We start from the raw sequence: 17,638 nt of genomic DNA on the forward strand, positions 1-17,638 counted from the left end.
AAGAAAATCAAATTGTTAGTCTTAAAAATGAAAAGGGGGAAGTTGCCATTAATGAAGAGGAAATTAGAGCAATAATTAGGAATTACTTTGCCCAACTTTATGCTAATAAATTCGATAACTTAAATGATATGGAAGAATACCTTCAAAAATATAGCTTGCCCAGATTAACAGAGGAAGAAGTAAATAGTCTAAACAGTCCCATTTTAGAAAAAGAAATAGAACAAGCTATTAACCAACTGCCTAAGAAAAAATCCCTAGGACCAGATGGATTTACATGTGAATTCTACCAAACATTTAAAGAACAATTAACTCCAATGTTATATAAACTATTTGAAAAAATAGGGATTGAAGGACTCCTACCAAATTCCTTTTATGACACAGACATGGTACTGATACCTAAACCAGGTAGGTTGAAAACAGAGAAAGAAAATTATAGACCAATCTCCCTAATAAATATTGATGCTAAACTCTTAAATAAAATATTAGTAAAATGATTACAGAAAATCATGCCCTGGATAATACACTATGACCAAGAAGCATTTATACCAGGAATGCAGGGCTGGTTCACTATTAGGAAAACCATTAGCATAATTAACTATATCAGTAACCAAATTAATGAAAACCATATGATCATCTCAATAGATGTAGAAAAAGCATTTGATAAAATCCAACATCCATTCCTAATAAAAACACTTGACTTTTCCTTAAATGGACTTTTCCTTAAAATAGTCAGGAGCATATACTCAAAACCATCAGTAAGCATCATATGTAATGGGGAAAAACTGGGACCTTTCCCAGTAAGATCTGGAGTGAAGCAAGGTTGCCTACTATCACCATTATTATTCAATATTGTATTAGAAACACTAGCCTCAGTAATAAGAATCAAGAAAGAGATTAAAGGAATTAGAGTAGGTAATGAAGAAACCAAACTATAACTCATTGCAGATGATATGATGGTATACTTAGAGAACTCCAGAGATTCTACTAAAAAGTTATTAGAAATAATTCATAGCTTTTGCAGGACACAAAATAAATCCACATAAATCCTCAGCATTTTTATACATCATCAACAAAATACAACAGCAAGAGATACAAAAAGAAATTCCATTCAAAATATATAGCATAAAATATTTGGTAATCTATCTACCAAAGTAAGTAATTATATGAGCAAAATTACAAAACACTTTCAACACAAATAAAGTCAGATTTAAATAATTGGCAAAATATCAAGTGCTCTTGGATAGGCCGAGCGAATATAATAAAGATGACAATACTCCCTAAACTAATCTATTTAGTTTGTGCCATACCAATCAGACTCCCAAGAAACTATTTTAATGTCCTAGAAAAAATAATAAAATTCATATGGAAGAACAAAAGGTCGAGAATTACAAGGGAATTAATGAAAAAAAAATCAAATGAAGGTGGCCTACCTGTACCTCATCTAAAGCTATATTATAAAGCAGCAGTCACCAAAACCATTTGGTATAGGCTAAAAAATAGATTAGTTGATCAGTAGAATAGGTTAGATTCACAAGACAAAATAATCAATAATTATAACAGTCTAGTGTTTGACAAACCCAAAGATCCCAACTTTTTGGATAAGAATTCATTATTTGACAAAAACTGCTGGGAAAACTGGAAATTAGTATGGCAGAAATTAGACATGGACCCACACTTAACATCATATACCAAGATAAGATCAAAATGGGTCCATGATTTAGGCATAAAGAATGAAATCATAAATAAATTAGAGGAACATTGGATAGTTTACCTCAGACTTGTGGAGGAGGAAGGAATTTGTGACCAGAACTAGAGATCATTATTGATCACGAAATAGAAAATTTTGATTACGTCAAATTAAAAAGCCTTTATACAAACAAAACTAATACAAACAAAATTAGAAGGGAAGCAACAAACTGGGAAAACATTTTTACAGTTAAATGTTCTGATAAAGGCCTCATTTCCAAAATATATAGAGAATTGACTCTAATTTATAAGAAATCAAACCATTCTCCAATTGATAAATGATCAAAGAATATGAACAGACAATTTTCAGATGATGAAATAGAAACTATTTCCACTTATATGTTCCAAATCACTAATGATCAGAGAAATGCAAATTAAGACAACTCTGAGATACCACTACACACCTGTCAGATTGACTAAGATGACAGGAAAAAATGATGAATGTTGGAGGGGATGTGGGAAAACCTGGACACTGATGCTTTGTAGAGTTGTGAACGAATCCAACCATTCTGGAGAGCAATCTAGAATTATGCCCCAAAAGTTATCAAACTGTGTATACCCTTTGATCCAGAAATGCTATGGGCTTATGTCCCAAAGAAATACTTAAAAAGGGAAAGGTATATGCCAAAATGTTTGTGGCAGCCCTGTTTGTAGTGGCTAGAAACTGGAAACTGAGTGGATGCCCATCAATTGGAGAATTGTTGGATAAATTGTGGTATATGAATGTTATGGAATATTATTGTTCTGTAAGAAATGACCAGCAGGATGAATACAGAAAGGCTTGGAGAGACTTACATGAACTGATGCTAAGTGAAATGAGCAGAACCAGGAGATCATTGTATACTTCAACAACAATATTGTATGAGGATGTATTCTGATGGAAGTGGATATCTTCGACAAAGAAAAGATCTAACTCAGTTCCATTTGATCAATGATGGACAGAAGCAGCTACACCCAGAGAAGGAACATTGGGAAATGAGTGTAAGCTGTTTGCATTTTTGTTTTTCTTCCCAGGTTATTTTTACCTTCTGAATCCAATTCTCCCTGTGCAACAAGAGAACCGTTTGGTTCTGCACACATATATTGTACCTAGGATATACTGTAACATATTTAACATGAATAATACTGCTTGCCATCTAGGGGAGGGGGTGGAGGGAGGGAAGGGAAAAGTTGGAACAGAAGTGAGTGCAAGGGATAATGTTGTAAAAAATTACCTAGGCATATATTCTGTCAATAAAAAGTTTTTATTAAAAAAAGGAAAAAGAAAAAGCAACTAATTACTTATAGAAAATATACATAATCAAGCAAAGTAAATTAACCTAGTGGCTGTGTAGAAAAACTCTTTCTATAAATCTATGACCTTTCTATAATTGATAGCATGTTTCATCATTTGTCCTCCAGAATCACAAATGGTCATTGTATTGATCATAGCTTTTATAGCTTTCAAAGTTTGTTTTTCAGTGTTGTTGATACTGTGTAAATTGTTCTCTTTTTTCTACTTATTGTATTCTTCATCTGTTAATATAGTTTTCAAAATTACTAATTTTATATGATTTATGTTTTAGTATAAATTATTATACTTCTCACTTCACTATTGGTTCATATAAATCTTTTCATGTCTTTTCAAAATCATCTATTTCTTCATTTCTTACAGCATAACTGTATTCAAGTGAGAATCAAATAATATCCATTATCATTATCACTGGTTCAGCAATCATATCCATCAGTTTTCTCAATAATATGTCACACTAGCTACTCCCATGGTCCTAGAGGAGGAGTTAAAATACTTCCTACTCTCCATTAATATTTTTCTCTTTTCCTTTTATTACTCAACCTTGCCTCTTTTGAAGTCTTCTGCCCTAGAATCTCTTACCCCTTGATCTATTGCTGTTTATCTCTTGTCAGACCTGAGGTGTAAATAACCCTCATCACCCATCATTCCTGTTTCTAATAAAGAACTGCTAAACAGTGCTAGAATAAGTCTCACCACCATGATGATTAGATACATCATAAATTTATTTTATTAAGGAAGTGATTTAGGCTAGTTCTAATGATCTTGTTATGGAGAAAGTCATCTGCACCTAGAGAAAGGACTATGGGGATTGAGTGTGTATTACCATATAGTATTTTCACTTTTTTGTTGTCATTTACTTGCATTTTGTTTTCTTTCTCATTTTTTTCCTTTTTGATTTGATTTTTCTTCTGTATCATGATAACTGTGGAAATATGTATATAATACAAACTTAGCTTTGCCTTATGTCTTTGAAAATTACCATTCATCCATACCTTTTGTCAATATGACATTTAACATATATTGTATTATTTGCCATCTAGGGGAGAGGGTGGGGGGAAAGTAGGGAGAAAAAAATTGGAACACAAGGTTTTGTAAGAGTAAATGTTGAAAACTACCTATGTATTTTGAAAATAAGTTTTTTTTTTTTTTAAAGAAGTTTCCCAAGCTGTTAGGATTCTTACAAAATACTAAGTCATTGGAATTGATAGGCACTCCAGGAGATTCACAAGTCCAGGAGATTCACAAGTTTAGTGGAGGAGATTCACAAGTCACAGCTCCCACAATCCCACTGTTGGAGGAGGAGTCAACCTTTGAGTTCACACCTCTAAAAGAGCTCACTAGAACTTCTTACAGACTCAGCCAGGAGTCAGTTGGGCAGAACAAAGGATTCGGGAGAAGAGAGGCTGAAGCTGGAAGAGGCAAAGGACTAGCAATAAGACCTCTTGGAACCAAGGAGAGAGATAGACCTCCAAGAAAGCTAACTGGGCTATTTTGGAAGAGACAATAAAGGACTGAACTTTTAACAATTGGCTGCATTTGAGGCTATTATTGATTTGAACTGAAACTAAGACTGCCTCCAGAAGTCCCCCAAGAAATCTGCTCCTGGAGAACGATTATGATTTAGAGAAGAGAACACTACACCAAGCCATATCAATAAGAAAAAAATAAATCCATATGATTAAACTTCAATTTAGTTTTTGTTGTAGCAAGACAATATTTTTATTCCATTGCCCTCTCTAATGATTCTCTCTAATAATTCTCATAAAAGCTTTTCCAAATCTTATCTTCTTTTCTCAAGCTCCTTCTTCATATTCTCCCCTCCCCCCACCATCACTCTCCTAATTTTTCTTTTTTTCTTCATCTCAAAACCCATTGATAACATCCCACACTCTTTCCCTCAGTCTCTGACAAATTTGCTGCTTGTCAACAGCAACTTCTAATCTGTGTGTTTAATTCCATTCCTTTCTTCTTGTCTTCTTTAGCAGACCACAATTTCAATCATGCCCCCTTTTCTTGAATCTTCTCTCTCATCATCTATTGGTTCACTTTTTGTTATAATCAAACACAGCCAAGGCTCTGCCATCAAAAAAAAAAAAAAAAAAAAAAAAAAAAAAAAGCTTAATAAGATCCCAATGTCTCATTAAGTTTTATATATTTTTTCTTGCTTTCTCAATCAAATACCTGGGGGGGGGGGGCAATTTTTATTTGTACTTCTTATGTTTCTTTGTTTTTTCTTTCATTTATTTCTCAGTCCTTTACATCATGGCTTCTGAACTCATAGCTATAAGAAATTCCTTTCTGTAGTTATTATAAACAATTTCTTAAGCTCCTTAATTGTCTTTTCTCAGTCCTCATCATTCTTGATCTTTTGGCTTCACTGTTAACTATGCACTTCTATTAGCTACTATCTCTTCTGTGGGTTTTAATGATTTTTCTTTCTCCTCCTAGCCATATGACTATAATTTCCCCTTTTCCTTTTTTTAGTTCATCATCTAAATCTTGCCCCATTATTTCTGGGGTACCCCAATTCTGTCCTGGTTTCTTTTCTCCATTCTCCCTATACTCTCAATTCCTATAGATTTGATTATCCATATGCAATTGACTGATCCATACCTCCTCTTTTCTTTGAGCTTCAATCTGACATCACCAATTGCCTCTTGAACCTTTCAAACTATGTCTTAGTTCAAACTCAACTTGATCAAAACTGAACTATTATTACCAAAATTTCTCTCTCTTTCAGACTTTTCCATTTCTGTCATAGATACCACCACCCTTTTAGTCTCCTTTTCCTTCCCAAACAATCTTATATTGAAGCAATTTAATAAGAATTTATTTTCACCTTTTCACATTAATTCTATGATAACTCATATATGTGGTTGTCTTTCCTATTAGAAAGTATGCTTTTGGGGTTTGGGGACTATTTTATCTATTGTATTTGTATGTTTAGCACTTGATATAATATCTGGAATACAGTAAATACTTTAAAAATATAGATCAACTAATTGAATAATACCATTTCTGAATCTATTGGCAGAATAAAATTATCATTAAAGGAAGTCTAGAATGTATTAGTTGCTGAGACTTTGGTAGAGAGAAAATTCAGGAAGCATCCAGTTGTTTGAAGTTTTCTATCACTGCATTCTGCCTCTGTGTCAGAAATTTGTTTTCATTGCTGAACTCAGTCTTTTTTTTCCTTTTCCTTTCCATATGGTTAGTAGTATTGAATTGAATGAAATTCATATACATTTTAAGTTTTTCATAATATAGGATATATAACAGTAAATTTAGAGTGAGAAGGAACTTTAATTAATCTAATCTAGTTCTTATTATAGATGAAGAAACACACCAAAATCAGAATTCAGAGGTTTTCTGACCACAAATCTTACCACTACAGCATACTTCTATTTTTAATAAATGAATTGATAAAATATATTTTAGATGGCCTAAAATTAAATGGACATTTTCCTCCCTATATGACTTTTACTGAGTAAAGTTTCATAGTATTTTGCTACTATCAAACAACATTTATTACCCATCTAATTTTGTAAGCTTGGCTTTAAATGACAAGATAAAGAATTTGAAACAAATGAATTCCATTTGTTTCTGAAGAAAAAACCAGAACTAAACAAAAAATTTGATCTCCAAGAATAGAACTCAAGAGATGCAGAAAAGGTAAAAATAACTCTTGAGAATTGTATTTCTGTTGTGGATATACAAAAAGAATACATGTATAATTTGATTGTACTGATATAACATAAAAAAGGGAAGTAGATATGGAAAAGGGATGATGGCAGAACAAGGTGGGAAGGAGGGATAAAAAGAGGGAAACCACATCCCACAAAGAGGCCAAGGAAACTTATCATATCTGAGGGAATTTAGAGAGGGGGAGGAACATTGTGTGAATCTTACTCTCATCAGAGTTGGCTCAAAGAAAAAATAATTGACATTTGTTTTAGAGAAAATTCTCTCTCGCCTCATTAAAAACGGGGGAGAGGAAAAGGGAAAAGAAAAAGAGTAATAAGGGAAGGAAGGGGGAAAGACTCAAAGGGGGGGAGGGAGGGATTATAAAGAGGATAAGTATCGTGATACAAGAGGGGTACATAAGTTTAAAAGGGGGAAAGAGGGTTGGGGGAGGCAAGAATAAGTAAAGCACAATCTGGGGTTATTAGGATGGCAGGAAATACAGATTTAGTAATTCTAACCGTAAATGTGAATGGGATGAACTCCCCCATAAAGAGGAGGCAGATAGCAGACTGGATCAAAAGTCAGAACCCTACAATATGTTGTTTACAAGAAACACATTTAAAGCAGGGGGATGCATATAGAGTAAAAGTAAAAGGCTGGAGGAAAATCTATTATCTAGGGATGGCTACCCCTGCTTTTTTGACTTCACTCCTTATCTCAGATCAAGCAAAAGTAAAAATTGATCTAATTAAGAGATAAGGAAGGTAACTACATCCTGCTAAAGGGTAGCATAAACAACGAAGCAATATCAATATTAAACATATATGCACCAAGTGGTATGGCACTCAACTTCCTAAAGGAGAAGTTAAGAGAGTTGCAAGAAGAAATAGACAACAAAACTGTAATAGTAGGAGATCTCAACCTTGCACTCTTAGAATTAGACAAATCAAACCACAAAACAAATAAGAAAGAAATTAAAGAAGTAAATAGAATATTAGAAAAATTAGGTATGTTGGATCTTTGGAGAAAATTGAATGGAGATAGAAGGGAATATACTTACTTCTCAGCAGTTCATGGAACCTATTCAAAAATTGACCATATATTAGGACATAAAGACCTCAAAATTAAATGCAAGAAAGCAGAAATAGTAAATGCTTTCTTTTCAGATCATGATGCAAGAATTTGGAATTCAGAGGTAAAAGGATATATTAGATAGAGAGCTGACTGTCCTTGGAGTCAAAAAGTCTGTATTCGCTATTGGCCTTCACTTCATACTAGTTGTCTGACACTAGGCCAATCTTTAACATTTAGGTAGCCTGGAAAATTCTTTAAGATTAAAATCCGCAGGAGAATTACATCAATGGAAAATACTGATCCATACAAAACAAAACAAACAAACAAAAAACATAATTGGGTATGACAAAACAAACTAGTTCCTAAACATAGACAATGACCAAACATAGATTTGTTTTCTTCCCATAAAAATGGTAATACTCCAAGAAGGACTTCCTATTTAAAAAAAAAAAAAAAGTGTGTGTATGCACACAGATGTGAAGTACCTCTACAATAACCAGACCTTGACTTTAGAATGAATTTAACTGTCTGGTCACTTGAAGGTTCATCATAGAACATAGAACTCTTCTCTCCTGATATAGCTGGTTTCATTTCTTCATACCTTCATTTCCCAAGTAGACATTAAAAATGGTAATCATTTTTTTTATTTCCAACTGTTATGAGAACATACAAAATGAGACATTTGCACAGACTAATCACATTCCTCACAAACAGAAATATATCAATGCAAAAGATATTAACATTAAAAATTACCTGCATTTTCCTTAATCAACAAAGAAGCATTTTTAGGCACTAGAAATGCAACAATAAACAGAAAACAATTTCTTTCCTTAAAACACTTATACTTCCTGGAGCTTAAGTGTGTTTACGTTATAATAACACTGTATTGTTTACAAAATACTTTGGATATGTTATCATCTCTGATCCTCATACAACATGCTATGTTTGTGGTATTATTAACAATTCTCTTACAGATGATAAAACTGAGCAAGATTAAATGACTTGCTCAGGATTACATAGCTAGGAAATCTCTGAGGTAGAATTTGAAATCAGGTCTTGCTGACTATAAGCTTATACTCTATCCACTCAGCTAGCTTGAATATATATAAAATAGATATAACATGATTTTGAGGGGATGGCACTAGCAGCTGGATGGAGCAGGAAGAACTTTAAGAAGGATGAGTTTTGAAGGAAGTAGGAATTTTAGGAGTTAAGGCGAGGCAGCTAGCTGGTGCAATAGATACAGCATTGGCCCTGGAGTCCAGTGTTCAAATCTGACCTCAAATACTTAAAATTTAGTAACTATGTGACCTTGGGCAAGTCACTTGACTCCAATTGACATGCAAAAAAAAATAAACAAAATGTATTTTTAAAAGAAAAGTGTTTTTTTTTTTTGTTTTTTGTTTTTTTAAGGAAGTTATTCTCTTAGTAACTTGCAGGTAAGAATATTCATAAAACATTTTGATCAGCAGAATGATTTCAGAAAGCTCCTGGAGAGACTTAAATGAATTGATGCTAAATGAAGTGAGTAGAACAAAGAGAAAGTTGTACACAGAGACAACAAGATTATGTGATGAAAAGCTGTGATGGATTTGACCCTTTTCAACAATGAGGTGATTAAGGCCAATTCCAATAGACTTGTGATGCAGTCATCTACATCTAAAAAGAGGCCTATGGAGAGTGAATATAGATCACAACATACAAATTTTCACCTTTGTTGTAGTTTTTTGCTTGCTTTTCTTTTTCTTTATAATGTTTTCCCTTCTTGATCTGATTTTTCTTGTGCAGCATGAAAAATGTGGAAATATATATAGAAGAAATGCAAATGTTTAACTTAGATTATTTGCTGTCTAGGGAATGGAGGTGGAGGGAAGAGAAAGAAAAATTTGGAACACAACGTTTTGCAGGGGTGAATATTGAAAGCTATCTTTGCATGCATTTTGAAAATAAAAGGCTATTATTTTAAAAAGAGTGAAGGGATATATTTTAACATATTTAACATGTATTGAACTATTTGACATCTAGGAGAGGGAAGGGGGGAAGAAGGGGAAAATTTGGAACAGAAGGTTTTGCCAAGGTTAATGTTGAAAAATTACCCATGTATATGTTTTGTAAATAAAAAGCTTTAATTTAAAAAATTAAACAACTTAAAAGAAAATAGAAAAAAAAAAGAGTTAAAGGAAAGGGAAATGGATTAAAGGAATTACATTTCTTTAGTGTATGAAAACACAGCAGATTGAGGATTGCTATTTTTCTCTTTATTACTATACAAAAACTCTCCCTTTCTTTGTTTTTATCTTGACTTTTGTTTAATCAGAATGACCAAAGACTACCTCTTTATACACCTAAATGAGCCACTAGGCTTTTGTTCTGATATGTATTCAAATATTTTGTGGCACCAATTGTAGAGGGCAGAACTCTGGAGAAGTATACTTGAAATAAGGTATTAACTCAGTGGAATAGATGAGATGATTATTCTCTAGTTCACATGTATGCTTAGTACTTAGCATGGTGTTGTAATGGTTCTCTAGTTCACATATAATCAGTATGCTGTAATGATGTAATTACAATAAGGTATATAAGGGCTAAGAAAGACTGAAAGATAAACATTCTATCTTTGACCAGCATTGTGGTGGCTCTCATGCCTCCTGCACTAAGATCAAGACTGGGCCAGAATAAAGAATCTAGACTCTATTCTTGACCATTCTTATAGTGTCTATCCTGCTGAGCATAAAGCCCATTCAAAGAACCTCCAGAAAGCTAGCCTGGCTATTATATTTTGGTGCCCAAATGTAATGGGGTGCCAAAATGTAATGTTCAGGCTCCACCCTACCTTTCCAAATTATAATATTTCACTCCTCCTCATGCATCTATATTCCAGCCAACCTGGTCTACTTACTTTTCCCCCACACAGAAAATTTGTCTTCAGCACATGTGCCTTTGCATCAGTTATTCCTGTGCTTGTAATACTTGACCTCTTCTTTGCTTTTTCCTCTTGAAAACCCTCATGTTCCTCAAAGTGCAGCTCAAGAATTACCTTCTATAACAGATTTTTTTCTGATTTCTCCAGTTTTTAGTTCTTCTTTATTGTGGGATAGCTATTTCACATACATACATTTTGCATTTTCTTATCTATGTATATTTCTCCTAAATAAAATGTAAGCTCTTTGAATGCAACAGTATTCTATTTTAGCCCTGTGTCCCTAGACATAGTACAGCTCTTAGCACATATTAGATACTTAAAATGCTATTTTGAATGAAAGTATAGAATTTGTTATAGCATTTTCCAAATAGCATTATTTTCAAATAATTATAAAATTGGATGGACCTGGCAAAAAAAAAAAACAGAATAATATAATGGAAAGAACATTGGACTTACAATCATAAAACATCTATTTAAATTTTATCTCTGCCTCTCTGGGTCTCAGTTCCCTTATCTGTAAAGTAAGAGAATTGGACTAGGTGACCTCTGAGGTCTCATCAAGGTCTCATCTGAATCTATGATTCTTATTCTGAGAATTCTTCTTATTCTAAGGTTATATTGAGCATATGATTATACTAGATAATATTGCAATATACCACAGTTTTAAAGAGGATGTATCCCTTTTATATAGAGACATACCCAAGTTTTGAGTTTCCTTTAGTGTCTCTGAGTCTGAAAAAATGCAGGTTTGGGGAGTACTATTAGACATAGTAAATCTAATTTAAAAATACAGTCAGCTAAGGGTAAATATTTTTAAATTGTCTGATATGTCCATGTACTTTTTTTCAGATAACCATGATATATATTATGTGAGGATAACTGTTGATAAGTTGTAATACTTTGTATTTATTCAAGGATGTTCTTTGAAGAGTTCAAAGAAATATTTCTTACATCATAACTATACAAATTCTTTATTTCTTTAAAAAAAAGTATTTTTTTGGTTTTTCTGGTAAGCTGAAATGATAAACCAATTTTATTTTTCAAAGAAATTAAACCAAAATATAACATCAAGTTAAGATTGGTTTAATTTAGTGGAAATTGATTTCAAAATTTAATCAGGGAGAAAGTGGAAATAACAAACTATATCACAAACAAGATGATAATGATGTCTAGAGATAATATTTGTATTACTCCCACAAAAAGTTATACTTCACAGTTTACTTTTATCGACTATGTTGAAATTTACAAAGCACTGTATATCATCTCATTCACTCTTTACAAAACGCTGGTTAGATAGGTGCTATTGTTTTCCTCATTTTATAGATAAGAACTCTGATGCTTGTAGACATGTCTCACCTATGGAGAGGGATGTTTGACCCTGGATCTAACTGACTACATGTCCAGTGTTTTCTCCACTATACCATAAATCTATGTGTTTTATTATAAAGTGGCTAAAAGCAATGAGATAACTGGTAATATGGTTCTGTCTCAGATTACAAATGTTACTTCAAGAACTGGTATTTACAAACACTCTGAGTCAATCAGGGACCATTCAATTGACCTTGTTTGGGACCCATTGTTGGCCAATCAATGAAAACCAGAGTGATTTGGATTTAAGGCATGATCCTTGAGAAAGAATCTACCTGGTAAACCATAAGATACCTTGGGAAGTTTCACATAATTTAAAAAATGTATTCCTTTGTAGAGAGTGCCCTCACTTTATACTATGATACTCTATATAAACAAAGGAAAGAAGGAAGAAAGAAAAAAGAAAAAGAAAGAAAGGAAAAGGGGAGGGAGGAAAGAAGGGGGGGGAAGGAAGGAAGGAAGGAAGGAAGGAAGGAAGGAAGGAAGGAAGGAAGGAAGGGGACAAGGAAGGAAGAAAAAAAAAACAAAAAAAGAAAAAACCAAGAAAGAGCTATACCCAGCTGCGTCCCCACTGGAGCAGCTCTGCTCACAGAAGTTGTTATTTGTCATACATTCTCAAAAAGAATCATGACATCAGGGAGATGATGCCATGGCATGCAAGTGAATTGGATTTAAGTGAAGAAGAGCTTTGCAAAGTCATGAGCTTCACTTTCTCCTCCAGAGTCACCTGGGTCCAGTGGCAAGATATAGATTTGGAGACTGGAGATAGTCCTGGATGAAGTGGAAAACCTTGGCCTTTTAAAATTAAGGTCTTTAACAGATCTCAGTTTGACTAAGGCAATACCCAATTAGTGATTAAGGCTAAATTAAAAATGAGGCAGAGAATGACCTCTTTTCCTTAATCCAAAAAAAAAAAAAAAAAAAAAAACATCAATTTGGGAAAATTTTTGGCCAAAACAGGAATAATTGCTATTTGTATTTATCCAGAGCCAATTAGAGCCCAAACAATGACCAAGTGGGACTTGGCCTGGGACTGTTAGCCCATAAATGAGAGGTATGGTCTTTGAACAAGAAATCTAGCCCATAAACTCCAGGATAATATTATAAAATATCTTGGATTTTTCCTCATTTTTTGGTTAGTTATCTGCTTTGCATTTTTATTTTTAAATGCCCCTCAGGATGACTTTGAGAAATTTGAGTTTTTTGTCCAGTAATCTTTAAATTTTGTCGTTTCTTTTTGTTTTATTAATCAGTATTCTTTAATATTCTACCATTCTTCATGTAAGATTTTGCAAATGAATTTCTAAAGCAATTTTCCCTTTGTTGTCTGGTATTAGGTAAAGCATTTAGTAAATAAAGAAAAAAATTTTTAAACTTTTTTTTAACCTCCTTTCTAGGACAGATTATTTTTTTGTTAAACTTCTACATAAAGTGACTTTAGTCAATGTCTATGTCCTTTTTTTTTTTTTAAACAAAATCTTGTTTAAATAGGCCAGCAAAAAGTACTTTCAATTGTATGGCAAATCATACTGTTACTCTCTCTCCTAGTTTTATATTAATTTTGATCTTTGCTCTAACAAGTCAGAGGTCAGAGTGATTCCTATATCAGTAAGTTTATTTTTTATCTATTAATATATAAGAAATTTCACTTTTGTGATATTATTCATCTTCAGTCTTTTTTATAACCAGTGATTCATTTTTTCTCAGAGAAAATATTTATGACATATAGGTAGAAAGCTTCTGTATTGTCAGTAAAACTTCAGCTACTCCCATTTTTGATTTATTTTTTGCAATATATTTATTATTATCTTCTATTTCCAAGCCTTTGCATTGCATTCAACTAGTATATGTTGACATAATTTGGAAGTCCTTATCAAAGTCTGTGTACATTTTTCTACTTATTCATCCTTTGCATCAAATTGCATAAAAGCTAAATTATTTTCACAGTCATCTTTTTACAAATGCTTATCATGTACCCTATAAAATTAAATGATCAAGTGCCCCATGAAGTGATATTTCTTCTTGGTTTTAGGCACAATATAAAATTGCCTTTGACTTCTTTTTATGCCTCTTTAAAGAGAAACATCATACTTCCATTTAATGATAACTTCCTTCTGATTTTTGGTTTAGCTTATAATGAGAATGTTAAGATTGATCCAATTAAGTTGCTCCAATAGAATGCCTGCTCACCTGATCATTGAACAAGTATCTCATACTTAAGATTGTCTAAGGCCTTTATGATTTTGAGTGCTTTTTGTCCTTCAATATTGAATGGAATATAAAACAGAACTAACATATAGCACCCTGGAAAAATGGTTGAAATTAAGTAACTATTAAATTCAACTTCCTTAATAATAAAAGGAACTGATATTTTCCAAGAGATATTTTTGTATCAAAGTAAGGATAAAGTGTTTGAACATGCAAAGTTCACATCATAGGTCAAAACAGATTATACTAGTAGATAAACAATTGCATACTAGTTTACCAGTACCAAGTATTTCCTGATATGCACACTAATGAAGTCTAACTGGATAAAAAGCATTAATTATCTATTAATATTCCCAGTAGACAGTCTTGGGGATCTGCTTTTCCTGAGGAGACAGTCTGGAATTTCATCACAGGTTGGACTAGACAGAGAATTCCTTTAGATGTTTTGCATATTAGACTTCTTTGAATGCTAAAATCTTCACCTTTGAAGATCAGTCCAGTGACTTCCTTAATAGCAGAAGCCTATAGCCAAATGAAAAAAAAGTACACTCAGATTCTTACCCTCTCTAACTCTAGAGGAAGCAAACAGGCTCTTTGTCTGCTACAATTTGGTGAGGGGGACCAAACTCTAAATAAAGGCTTTTCAATTCTTTCTTTGAAGGCTGTAGATGTTGTGTTTTTATTCCTCTCGATCATAAAAGGAATCATCAGAGACAGCCCTATTCTGCTCTTCTAGTAAGGACTATTAATTATTTTTCTAGACATTAATTAAATTCTGTCTCCTCACCCCTCCAAATCCCTATCTTCTCCCTTTCCTCCAAACTTAAATGGGTTAATATTTTATTCCTAATTTAAAAAACTGCAAAAGAGTGTCATTATGTCACAGTGGATATACATCAACAATATTTTTCAATTTGAACTCTAGGGAAGAAAGATCTCAAATGAAACCTATGAATATTCAATAAACCCATGGCTCTTTCCACAAAGTTAAGTTACAGAAAGTCTCTTACACAAATGTGCATACAGGAAAAACAATAAAAAAAATACTCTACATCATGATAAAAATTCTAAAAAAAATCATTGCCTTCTAAATATGTATATGTATAATATCGAATCAACTGTCCTAAAGGCAAAATAATCAGTTTAGTAGGGGAGATGGTTTAATTTTTTTTTTCATTTATTTGGACAAATTTTCTGAATTTTATAGGCATTGATTACATATTAATCTAATGTAGTAGAACTAATATTGTATAATGGTTCAGAAAAAGATGATGCTTGTTACTAGGAAGAAAAACTTGGCTCTTAGCTCTTTTTGGAAAGAAATGGAAGTTGTATTAATTAAGTATCCAAGTATGTTGGTGTTGAAGGCAACTTTAGCACTCTCTTAGTTCATGCTCCAAGTTGCTTTAAAAGCTATTAAATAATGAACAAAAGGAAGTTTATTTTGATTTAACTGTACAAGGATACTGTGCAGGAGTATTTCTGAAAAGAATGCTATTTTTTTTTAAATGAAAGTTCTGAGACAATGAATCTGAATGGATTATAATTGTATCTTTGTCTGATGAACATAGATTTCATTTGATTGTAGGAATAATTCTTTGAGTATTATCTGTGCGAAAGTGGAAAATGAGAGGGGGTCAAATTAATGACCCATTAGAGGCCATTTGGCTTCTTATTCATATGTAAGGTATGGAGTGAAAAGGAATTCAGTCTGACAGAGAGAGTAGCAAAGAACAGCAACACTGAGATACACACAGAATATTACACAAAGAAAATCCTTCATATTCTCATTAATGAACTTTGTTAATGCAATAGAAATCTGTAGAATTGTTAACAATTAAAGTCTGACATTCCAAAGTCTCAAGAATAAAACAGTAAGATAAAAAAATCATAACAATCAGTTTAGGGTTTGGGCAGAAGGTTGCAAAAAGGGAGGGTTGGCTATCATTTAAAAGAACCTTTCATTTCCAGGACTTTAAGTCAGATATCCTTCTTATATTAAGCCTATCTAAATTATGAAAAATTATGAGATGGTTTTTTATGGTTGAAGAGTTTTCACCAGTTGAATATTCAAGAGAGCTTTGAAAAAATGATTAGAACTAGTCATTATTAACAGGTGTTTTCTGATTGAGTGCATCATGGATGGGATAAAGGTTCACAGGATCTGCCATCAGCTTTGGTGGAGAAGGGCAGTTTGCCTTTTGAAAAGAAAACAAGGAGTTTAGAATTACCCTCTAGGTGGAGAAATGAAGAACACCATAGTAATGAAGAATGTTGTTGGTTAAGTTAGCATGCATCAGCAAGTTCCATGGTTGTATATTGTCATCCCTTGTTAGATGTCCCCAGAGGAAGCTGAATTTGGTAATTATTAGAGCAATCTAATCTGAACACCTTCCTGGAAAAAAAAGGAGTAGAATCTAAAAATATACATGTAAGTCAAAGAGCTAGCCAGGTTAGGAATGAGTTCCTCAGGCATACCAAATTTAAGGGACTAAGATGGGAGACTAGGAGCTTTGAGCAGAATTGGGATGAAATTCAAGCTAAAGATGTCTATGGGAAGATTAGTTGGCATCCTACCAGAAACCTAAAGGACATGATTTTTTGATATGGTCTGCTTCCTTGGATTTTTATTCTTTAATTTCAAACTGCATTGACCTGCATTGTTATGTGGACCTTTGGACATGATGGGAAAATTCTTTGTCATACTGAATTGATTACTATTAGGGGAAAAATCTAATCCTTTCTCTGGAAGATATCCTGGATATGAAGGCTGTGGTTTGGTGAGATAATGCTGATGGAAACAAATCTCTACTTGGTATGTTTATTGTATGCTGGCTCCCAAACCATCTCTCCCATTCCAGTATAATCGACTTAAGAGCAAGGACTATTTTACCTACTTTGTATTCTTTAGTTATCTCATACAGTGCCAGACAAATAGCAGGTGCTTAACAAATACTTATTCATTGGTTGATTCTCAAGTTTATGCTTCTGTCACCATTTCAAATACTGGTATTCAGTGACTATGTTATATCCATGAAAGTAGGATCTCATACAAACTTCTTTTTTTCCTTCTATCCAGAGTACTACCATCTCTTGTCCAGTCATCTAGCTATAGTGACATTAAATCAAAACAAAACCAAAACCAAAATCCTAATAATTCAAATGCTGGAAGGCACTTCATGGCCAGAGTCTGGCTAGAGAGATTATAGCTAGATGTAATTCTGAAAGAGAAACAGGCAGAGCCAGAAGTTTGCTTCTAAAAATATGACAGATGCTCTTTGAAGTGAAGCAAGTTCATTTCAGAGGACTTTTCCAACTGAACTTGAAATACTGAAGTCATT

Source organism: Sarcophilus harrisii, chromosome 3 (genome assembly GCF_902635505.1).
Source record: "Sarcophilus harrisii chromosome 3, mSarHar1.11, whole genome shotgun sequence".
Taxonomy (NCBI): Eukaryota; Metazoa; Chordata; class Mammalia; order Dasyuromorphia; family Dasyuridae; genus Sarcophilus; species Sarcophilus harrisii.